Below are 9,791 nucleotides of genomic sequence, written 5' to 3'. Positions count from 1 at the left end.
ATCATAAAATTGGCCATATCCCATAATATTCTATTCTTTCTCTTAGTAACCCCATTCTACTAAGGGGTGTGAGGAACTATTAAGTAATGCCATAAACCATTCTCAGTACAAAAATACCTAAAAGACTAATTTACATATCCCCTTGTATTCTCAATGCATATACACCTAACATAAAAACCAATTTGCTTCTCTATAAATGTCTTAAATATTTGAGATGAATCAAAGACATCATACTTATACTTCAAAAAGTACACCCATGTGTGTCTAGAGAAATCATCTATGAAGGTAAGCACATATAAAGCACTTAAAAAAGATAGAGTGGGAAATGACATAAGATCATTGTGTATCAACTCCAATGGTTCCTTAACATGTGTGGATCTATCTTCCCAAAAAGGATATTTTGATGTTTGTCAAGTGCACAACCTTGACAAACACTGTTAGTACAAGAGATTTGAGGTAGCCTAGTCACTAGCTCCTATATACTCATTTGTTGTAGATATCTATAGTTGACTTGGCCAAAATGCTAATGCCAAATATTTCTCACAGTGTCTACATGAGAAACAAGATAAATACCTATAGAATTAGAGCTCTTGACGACATCAAACTAATATAAGTGAGACTGTAAACCAGCACTCCTAGTAGCAACAACCAAATCAAGATCATGGAGGTCTCAAATAATCACATCATGTGATAAGAACTCAACTATCTTACCAGAGCTAGAAGGAAAAATGTGATATAAATAAAAGAGGTTTGTATAAATGGATAGTGAAGGATTAATTTGAGCAATACAAATTGACAAAGCCCGAAGAGTACCTACATGCAAGAACCTATCATACAAAAGAATAAGACAAGAAGAGGCAAGGGTAAAGGTAATTTAATAAATTAAATTAAATTAATGCTTTGCTCTAACAACCCCCTTAAGATGAGCAACAATACAACTATAAAAAATTCATAAAAAGAAAGGAAACTAGAATGCAAGGCATAAATCAAAATTGGGTCCTGACAATAAGGCCTAAGAGGTACCCAATCACAAACAAATCTCTATGAAACAGAGAAATAGAGAAAACCCAGTGGGAAAAACTGTACTCCAAAAAGAGATAGAAAGAAAAGAAGGAAGGAAGGACTCATCACTAAGACCCCCCAAGGACAACTTCCTTCACCCCAAGCATAGAATGTAGCTATAGATACCATAGGGATGCAAAAGGTTTAGTTAAGATGTCTGTAACCTACTTAGCAATGGGAATGTACTCCAAGCTTAAAACGCCATCCTGAATCAAATGCCTAATGAAATGCATGTGAAGCTCAATGTTCTTGGTTTGTTAATGCTCAAGTGGGTTGTAGGAAATGTGTATAACACTCTGACTATCACAACATAGAAAGGTGGGGCTATCAAGAGGAAATCCAAATTCTGTCATCAACTATCAAAGCCAAAAAACCTCCTAACACCCAATACAACTTTGTTGAACTCTTCCTCTATAGATGATAATGTGTAAGAATGTTGCTTCTTGCAAGACCATGTGATAGGACTAGAACCAAGACAAAAGAAAAATCCATAAATAGAATTTCAATCATCAATATCACTAGCCTAGTTTGAGTCTGTATAACCAACAATGTGAGGATCCTTTGATGTGTAGTGAATGCCATAACATGTTGTACTCTGAATGTACCTTAAGATATGTTTGGAAGCTTGTCAATGAACCCCATGTAGATCATGGGAGAATCAAAAGAGAAGACCAACCATAAAGGAAATATCAAGACATGTGTGTGTTAGGTACAACAAACTACCCATAAGCTATCTATATAGAGTAGAATCCATTATAGGAGTAGTGCAAGTGGTAGATAAAAAAATACTTGACTAAAATGGTGTGGAAATCGGCTTCCAATCAAGCATGTTGAATATCTGAAGGATATCAATGTTGAAAATTAGCTAATGAAGATATCTAATTGTTGTCATTTATGGTAACACATGATGTACATGCTTTTAGGAAACCTTGAAAATAAAGATACTTAGCTTTTGGTACTCAGAAAATTGTCTAAGTATGAAATTGGCTTATAGCAAGTGTATTGTTTTGTATGTAACTTGTTATTGACATCATATTATGATTAGTAAAGTTAGATGGAGATATTACACTTGTTTATGATGACATGTACAACCTCAAAAGTCAGTACAAATTGTACAAAATAGAGATATTCATGTTTTACTAGTGAAATTAAAGAAAGGAATTATTTTGTTTACAAAATAATTACTTGATCAATTAGGGATGACATTCTATATGTTTACTCTAATTTGGAAAAGTATATTATGGCCTTAAGCTGACTTAGCAACAATTTGTGAAAAGGAATGGTATTTATGCAAAGGACATCTTTCAAATTCAAGTGTGGTAGTTGTGCAAGTGTTGTGTTGAGCAATTGTATTGTGATATGAAAACTTTTGTAAAGTGATATATGCAAAGTTGTGAGAAGCTATTTTTGGGATTTGAGATCAAGCTAAAGATCAAAGATCAGACAAGAAAGAAGTTACAACACCTATATACCAAAAGTCTAATTACTTGTTTGGGCAGTAAGCTTTTCTTGTAATTGGAAGTGCATGTTTGGGTAGTGATCTCATCTTGCATCTACTGTAGTACAATTCCTAATAGGGTTAGAATCTCCTAATAATGATTCAAAGTCTTCTAATAGGTACTATCTATACTAAATTTTCTCATTGACTCCTAATAGGGTCCATCCTCTAACAAGGAACACATATATCAATATATTATCTAGTGGGTATCATCCTCACTAGTGTTTTCCCTTAGACAAGGCTTCCCTAGTTAAAAAAATGTGGTATTATGAGTTATCTTTGTGCATGGTTACTATTACTATTCATTATTCAACATTACTTATTTACTTTGTTATGTATGGTTCAAAGTAATAAATAATATCCAATTGGTGACTAAAGTTTGTAGATTAATGATTCACCCCCCCACTCAGTAACTCCTATTTTTAACAATTGGTATCAGAATATAGTTACTTAGAAGAGGCTTAACAACTTGCATAATATCCCTATGGATATGGATCTATTAATGAAGAACCTTGAAGATGCACTTGAACAAATTGATCTTACTGAAGAAAGAGATAAGATTAAAGATAGATATGGAGACTCCAAAGTGTATATTGGACAATTGAAGGACAAGATTGAACATCTCAAATCCAAGCCCGAATCTACTGAATCTAAAACTAGTGATGATGATTATTCAAAACTGAAGACAAAGTTCAAGATCTTAAAGCATAAATTTAAGATTACCAATGTAAAGTTAATTTTGTAGAGTGATCTAGAAAAGTTGGAACCGATTTGAAGACTAAGAATATAGATCTTAGAGCAAGTCCAACAAAGAAGACATCTAAGTTCAAAACATTGAAAGAAGATCATGACGAAATTCATAAGTACAACACTATTGTGAAAGGTGAACTTAGTGAAATAAGCAAATTGAGAAGCTTTATTCTAGTAGATAAAATCTTGATGATTCAATGTCAATACAAAGACCTAATTATGATAAGACTAGTCTTGGTTATCTATTTCACATGTCTGCAAAGAAACCTTAAAATAGATTAGATCCAAAAGAAAAAGATAACTTTGATGATAAGATTGAATCTAGTCAATCTTCTGATAAACCTAAAGAAGTTGGAAAAGACAAGGAAGTTGAGATATTGGATGAACCAAATCAAGTGGAATCTCCTAAAGAAACTAGGTATCAATTTAAAGATAAGTGTTTTTCATGTAATAAAATAGGTCATATGAAAAGAGATTGTAAAAATAAGTCATTTAATCATGTTACAGATTTTTATTGTCATAATTGTCATGGTAAGAGTCATAGAGCAAGTACTTGTAGGAAACCTAAATATGATAATGATAGAAGGAATAGTAAAATGTTTGGAATTACTAATCCTATAGATAGAAGAAGATCTAATGAAAAGAAATTGAGAGAAGGAAGACCTTATGAAGAAAGAAGACATATCGTGTGTTATAAGTGTAGCAACTTTGGACACATAGCTCAAAATTGTCATGCACCTATTGATCAAAAAAATCCTAGAAGAAGAACTCCAATATGGTAGTTATGAAACAACTTTAGACATACAAAAAAGTATTGTAAAATGGATAGAAACTTCAAATATAGAAGGAACAAGGGAAGAAACTTTAGAGACAGAACGAACAATGCAAGAAACATCAAAAATGACAGAAGGAACCATGAAAGGAATTCTGGAACTAAGAAAGAAAATGAGGAACAAAAAAATGTAATTAGTAAACTTCAAGAATAACTTAATGAGGAATTTGTGAAAGGATTGAATATTTTTGAAGAAAAGTTAGATGATGAAAGAGACAACAAGATCAAAGTCAATAATTGAGTTTGATTCAACTAAGTTGAATTAATCTTGTTCGCAACACTAGAATTTGAAACTTCATTTAGAGATCAATCTAGAGGTAGTGAAGTTTGGAAAATGTGTATTGAGATAAGTTTAGATGATATCTAAGCTCACTTGAAATTTGGAGCTTATCAAAACTAGTTACAAAGGAATTAAGAGTTATTGTTATTACAAAGAAAGTTAATTTTGTAGTAGAAGATGAAAACTATGTTTTTATAGGGAATTTGTGGAGCAAATATTCTTGGAGCATCGTATGATTGAAGTAAGCTATGGTAAACTTTAAGTAGCATTTGAAGATCGAACAAAGATTATTGAACAAATATTTGATTTTAGAATTTAATTGACATCTTTTTCATATTTGTAAAGTATGCAATTAATGCAAGTTCAAATTGAATGAATAAAATGGAGTACAGACTTGATTACCACTTCATTGCAATTACATCAAAAGCATAGAGCACTCAGAAAAAAATTAACAAGGCAATTTTGAAGTAAACCCTATTTTTGGAAAGAGATATTTTATTATTTATCTATAGAATTTATTTGATAAAGTTTATATTTGATTGAATCATAGATATGTTAGTAGTTCATAATATTGAGAATGAGGAAAGACGAAAATTGAAGATTTTTTTCATGAAACCCTTAGAAGGAAACCCTAATTCAACATTATTCATTACTCCGAACAATGTAGTGTATTTGGAAGATGTAGGAAGTTATCTTAACAACAAGTTTGAAATTATTGGGAGTGAGTATATAAACAAATATATGGAAATAATGTTTAACCATGATATGTTATTAAATCCTAGATTTGAACATTTGAAAGAACTATACTTTTTCAAATATCATTTCTACTAAGAATTGGACACTGATGAATGGGCACAAATCAAATTAAGTAGAATTCATGATGGAAAACTATGGATGGAAGACAATTTAGTTGATATTTAAGCTGACCTTATTTATGAGGTAACTAGTCTTAGAAAACAAGGCAATGTACCTATAGGTGAGAAACTGGTAAGAAGAAAGTTGAGAGCTACACAAAAGCAATTTATAATGGGAAGGCCATGGTGATCAGCACCATTAAATAAGATGATGTAACATTTCTAAGAAGAATCATTACTTATTCTATATGTGTAAGTTCTAAGATTGATGAATTATTAATGAGATTAATCTATGTAGCCTATAAATTTTGTGTTGAGAAGGATCAAGTTAACCTCAATGAAATTCTGAGAATGCAACTCCTTGAAAACTTGGAGAAAATCAAGAGGACCAAGAATGGTGTTTTTAGATTTCAATCATTGATCAATCATATATTCTTTCATGCACTTAAGAAATTTCAATACTTATCAATTACTAAAATTATGAGTAGTGAGAGATGTACCATGGAGAAGAGTACAAATGTATGTAGAAGACATCCAACAAATAAAATTTTGGATATCAAAAAATTGATAATGAGAACATTTCAAAATGGGATGAGACAAAGATTTAGAATCACACCTCCAATTGTAGAAAGATTTAAAGATGACATATGTGTTATGTTTGATATAGATTCAACTCATATTCAAGTAGTAGAACTTTGAGAAACATTCCTTAATCCCTTAGGTTATGAATTAAGTGATGATGTAGGAGTTGGATATATAAATCTATTGTTGAACTTTGAGAAGGACCAAGCTCAGCATAGATTTTGGTCTTATGAAGAAATTACCCAATCAGCCCATCAAGCATCTTTACAAAATCATCTCACAAGAAGATTGAGACAATAATGAAGAAAGCTTTAACAAAGGCTGGTATGATAGAAAGTGAGTCATAGGTAGTTAGATAGACCATGAAGCAAAAAATAATGTATGTGCAACCACTATCAGTTGAGCAACCATCTAGTGTGTCTATTGCAGAGACATCTTTAGTATAGAGAATTCCATATGCTATAGTGTCAGCTAAAAAGCCAAGTGCACCAAAGAGGAAATCAGAAAGATTAAAGGAAGCCATGGCTACAAAGACAAAAAGAGTCAAACAACAAGCTACTAGACTAGGAAAAAGAAAAAATACATTGTTAACAATTGTGGAATCCAGTGAAGAAGAAGAAGAAGAAGAAGAAGAAGAAGAGACAAAATAGATAGAGAAAGTTACCATTTCTAAATAGACAATAAGAAAAGAAAGGAAACCATGGAAGCTAAAGATTGAGAAGATGAATTCAACTATTTTTAATGAAGGAAACTTTGTTCAGATGAACAAATTTTATGATTTGTATAATGATATTGAGAAAGATTAGATTGATATCTCTACTGTGAGATATATAATTGCCAAAAATCTTAAACTTAAGGACATTGAAGACATACTAAATTAGAAAGTCTATGATAGACTTATAGAGAAGAAAGCACTAGCTCAAGAAGAGGACATAGAACTATAGAAGTCCACGATAAGGACAATATGAAAAATTGATGACGAGGAACAAGTTAGGAAATTGTTGAATAGTCTGGCACCTTACTTGAGAAATAAGGTGATACCATTTCTATTTATGGTAGGTCAGAAGGATAAGATAAGAAGTGAAACAATGATAATTATTAGTTAGATGATGATAGAGTCTAAGGAAACACCCTCACCAACACCTAGAACTTCAAGAGCGTTAGTAAATGGTGACACAATGAAAATTGATCACACTAATGTTACCATTAACATCGATGATAGTAACCCTTTTGAGAGTTTCAAACAACCTAAATCTTAGGTCGAGGTTATTGAAGATCAACTAAAACAAATTGAAGAGGAGAAGAGGATATTAGAAGAAGAAAAGAGAAAAATAGAAGAAGCCAAGCATAAATTACTTGAAGAAGAAATAAAAAGAAGAGTACAAACAAAGAAAATAGTGGAAGAAAGGAAGAAGAAAATAGAGGAGGAAGAAAAGAAAGAGAAAGAAAGCAAAGAAAAGAAGAGAGGGAATGAAGAGAGAAGAGTCAAAGAGGTAGCAAAAAAGAAGCAAAGGGAAGATGAATCTAAATCATCTAGTTTGCTTTCACTTGCTATCCTAAGAAGTGATGATGATGATAAAACTAACTTGATCTCATCTCTGAGAAAACTTATTGAGAAGAACAAGAAAGTGAAGAGCCTACAAAGAACCTTGATGGGGATAATTGAAAAATTACATAGTATTCTGCCAGTCAAGCACACAGAAGCAGGTCCTGAATAGAAGGAACAAGTAGTATTGAAATATTTTGATGAAGGATTTAAATTTTTTTTGAATGTTATAGAGTCAAAGGCATATAGATTTCAAATGATGCTAATTTATTTAGCACCATTTTTTAGAACATTAAGAATGATTTGCTAAGACTTGATACTTGTATCAAGGAACTTTGGAAATGTTAGCAAGATGGAAAGGTATTGTACATTAAGTGTACCTTATCTCATAAGTTGACCAAGGATTGTGATAGTCAGATTGAAGGAAAGATGAGTGAGCTAGAAGCTCTATCAAACTTGATACAACAACCTTCAAACAAAGTTAACGACTTTGAAGGACAAGTGACCAGTGTTCATAGTGATATCAAGAAATTGGAACTTCAAAAAGGTTTTTTTGAAGAGAGTATAAAAATTTAGAGAAGCTATTTCTCTGAGGATATCTATTGTTGAGAGACAGTTGGAGGAGTGTGTCAAATGTAGAAGTTGATGAAATCCAACTTCATGGCTCACAAAGATCACCTACATGCAAATAGCTTGCTAAAGAGAAACTGAAGGAGCAAGAGCTTGAAGCAAATCAATAAAGCAAGAGAAAATATTTCACAATAGGAAAATGAAATTGTTATGTGAATGATATGAATTTACAATGAGAGAGACCAAATATAAAGGCCTCAAGGAAGCTTGTAGAACAAGCTAGAAAGTGCTAGAAGATAAGGTCGACAACTAAGTATACATCCACAAAAGGTGGAATATCCTCAATCAAGGTGAGAGGATAAGTATGACTTAGATAGGAAAAAGCTCCCATGTTGTCAAAACATAATCAATTACAACTATTAAATAAATGTATTAACCTAAGTAAACTTAAGTAAAAGAATAAATAAATAATAAATAATTATTTACTCTAACATCCCCCCTAAGTGCAACTTAGGGGAATGCCTTAAGCTCAGAACAACTAAGATGTAACATAGAATGGGTCCTGACAACAAGGAAATGTTAGGTACCCATGAACAATGCAAAGAAATGCAACCTCTAAAAATGGGAAAAGAGAGAAAACCTCATGGGAAAAACCCTCCCCTAAAAAGAGGTAACCTAGTGAAGGAATGAAGAAACCTTCAACTAGAGGAATGTCCCATAAAATAGGAACAAAGAGTGATCATGAAGAGCATCATTAAAGCATGAAGACGTTGTAAATTCTATCATTAGAAAGAAACTTCTAATCTAAAGAACTTCCATGGAAGAAGAAGGCACGAACTGAGCATGTCTATGTGGTAGATGATCCATCTCACTAAAATACATAGGTAGCTAGTCACTACAATCGCGTAGTATATAGGATGAAATAATAAATAGATAGCTCACACTATCAAACCATCAAACCAAGGAAGCATTAGAACAATAAAATAACCCCCCCTTAATGCAAATGGGTTGAGATGAAAAGCAATTGAAAATGTGGGCCAAAATTCACCTGTAGAAAGAACCAAGAATGATGAGAGAGTTGAAGAGGTACAAACACTTATAAAAGCATGATCACACTAACTCTGCATGGGGCAAAAAAGGAAGAGGGCACTAAAATGGCAAACAACTATCCCCCTCATGGTGCTTTATAAAATACTGCTAGTATAACTATCTCAAAACAATGTTCATGAGCCCAAAATGGAAGAGTGACACTCTATCTCAGTGAATTTACATAAAGATGCTTACAAATGATAGCTACAATAATTAGAAAAGGAAAAAAGTTGATACAAAAGATAGTATAGCCCAAAACAAAAGATCCCATGCGATGAAAATGATCCTCGAACCTAGAACACCCAAGATATCCACCATAGAGAAAAATGCCAAAAACATGATAGAAAGAGCATGGGGTAGAATCTAAAGGAAATGATAGCATTTTTGAAAATATGACAAAACCAACTTTCCAAAAATATAATGTTTTCAAAAAATAGATATGGGACGCAAAAGATATGCTTGCCGGAGTGAAAAATAGAACTTTGGACTTCAACTACAAAAAGAGAAATAAAACTACATCAAAACCTAAAAATACCTACATCAGCATCTCCATCTTGGAACCAATTTTCTATCACTTCTTTCAGATTGGAAAAATACTTCTGTATGCTCAAGATATGGCCAAAACACTACATGTAGGTAAAAAAGAGACTTGGAGTGCTGGCAGGAAGGTGCTGATGATGTAGTGTTGATGTCATGATGATGTTAGCATTTTATGGCAAAAAAATTAA

The sequence above is a fragment of the Cupressus sempervirens genome, chromosome 5, assembly GCF_028749045.1.
Source record: "Cupressus sempervirens isolate cs-2001-9-10 chromosome 5, ASM2874904v1, whole genome shotgun sequence".
NCBI lineage: Eukaryota > Viridiplantae > Streptophyta > Pinopsida > Cupressales > Cupressaceae > Cupressus > Cupressus sempervirens.
Note: the sequence above shows the minus strand (reverse complement) of the source record.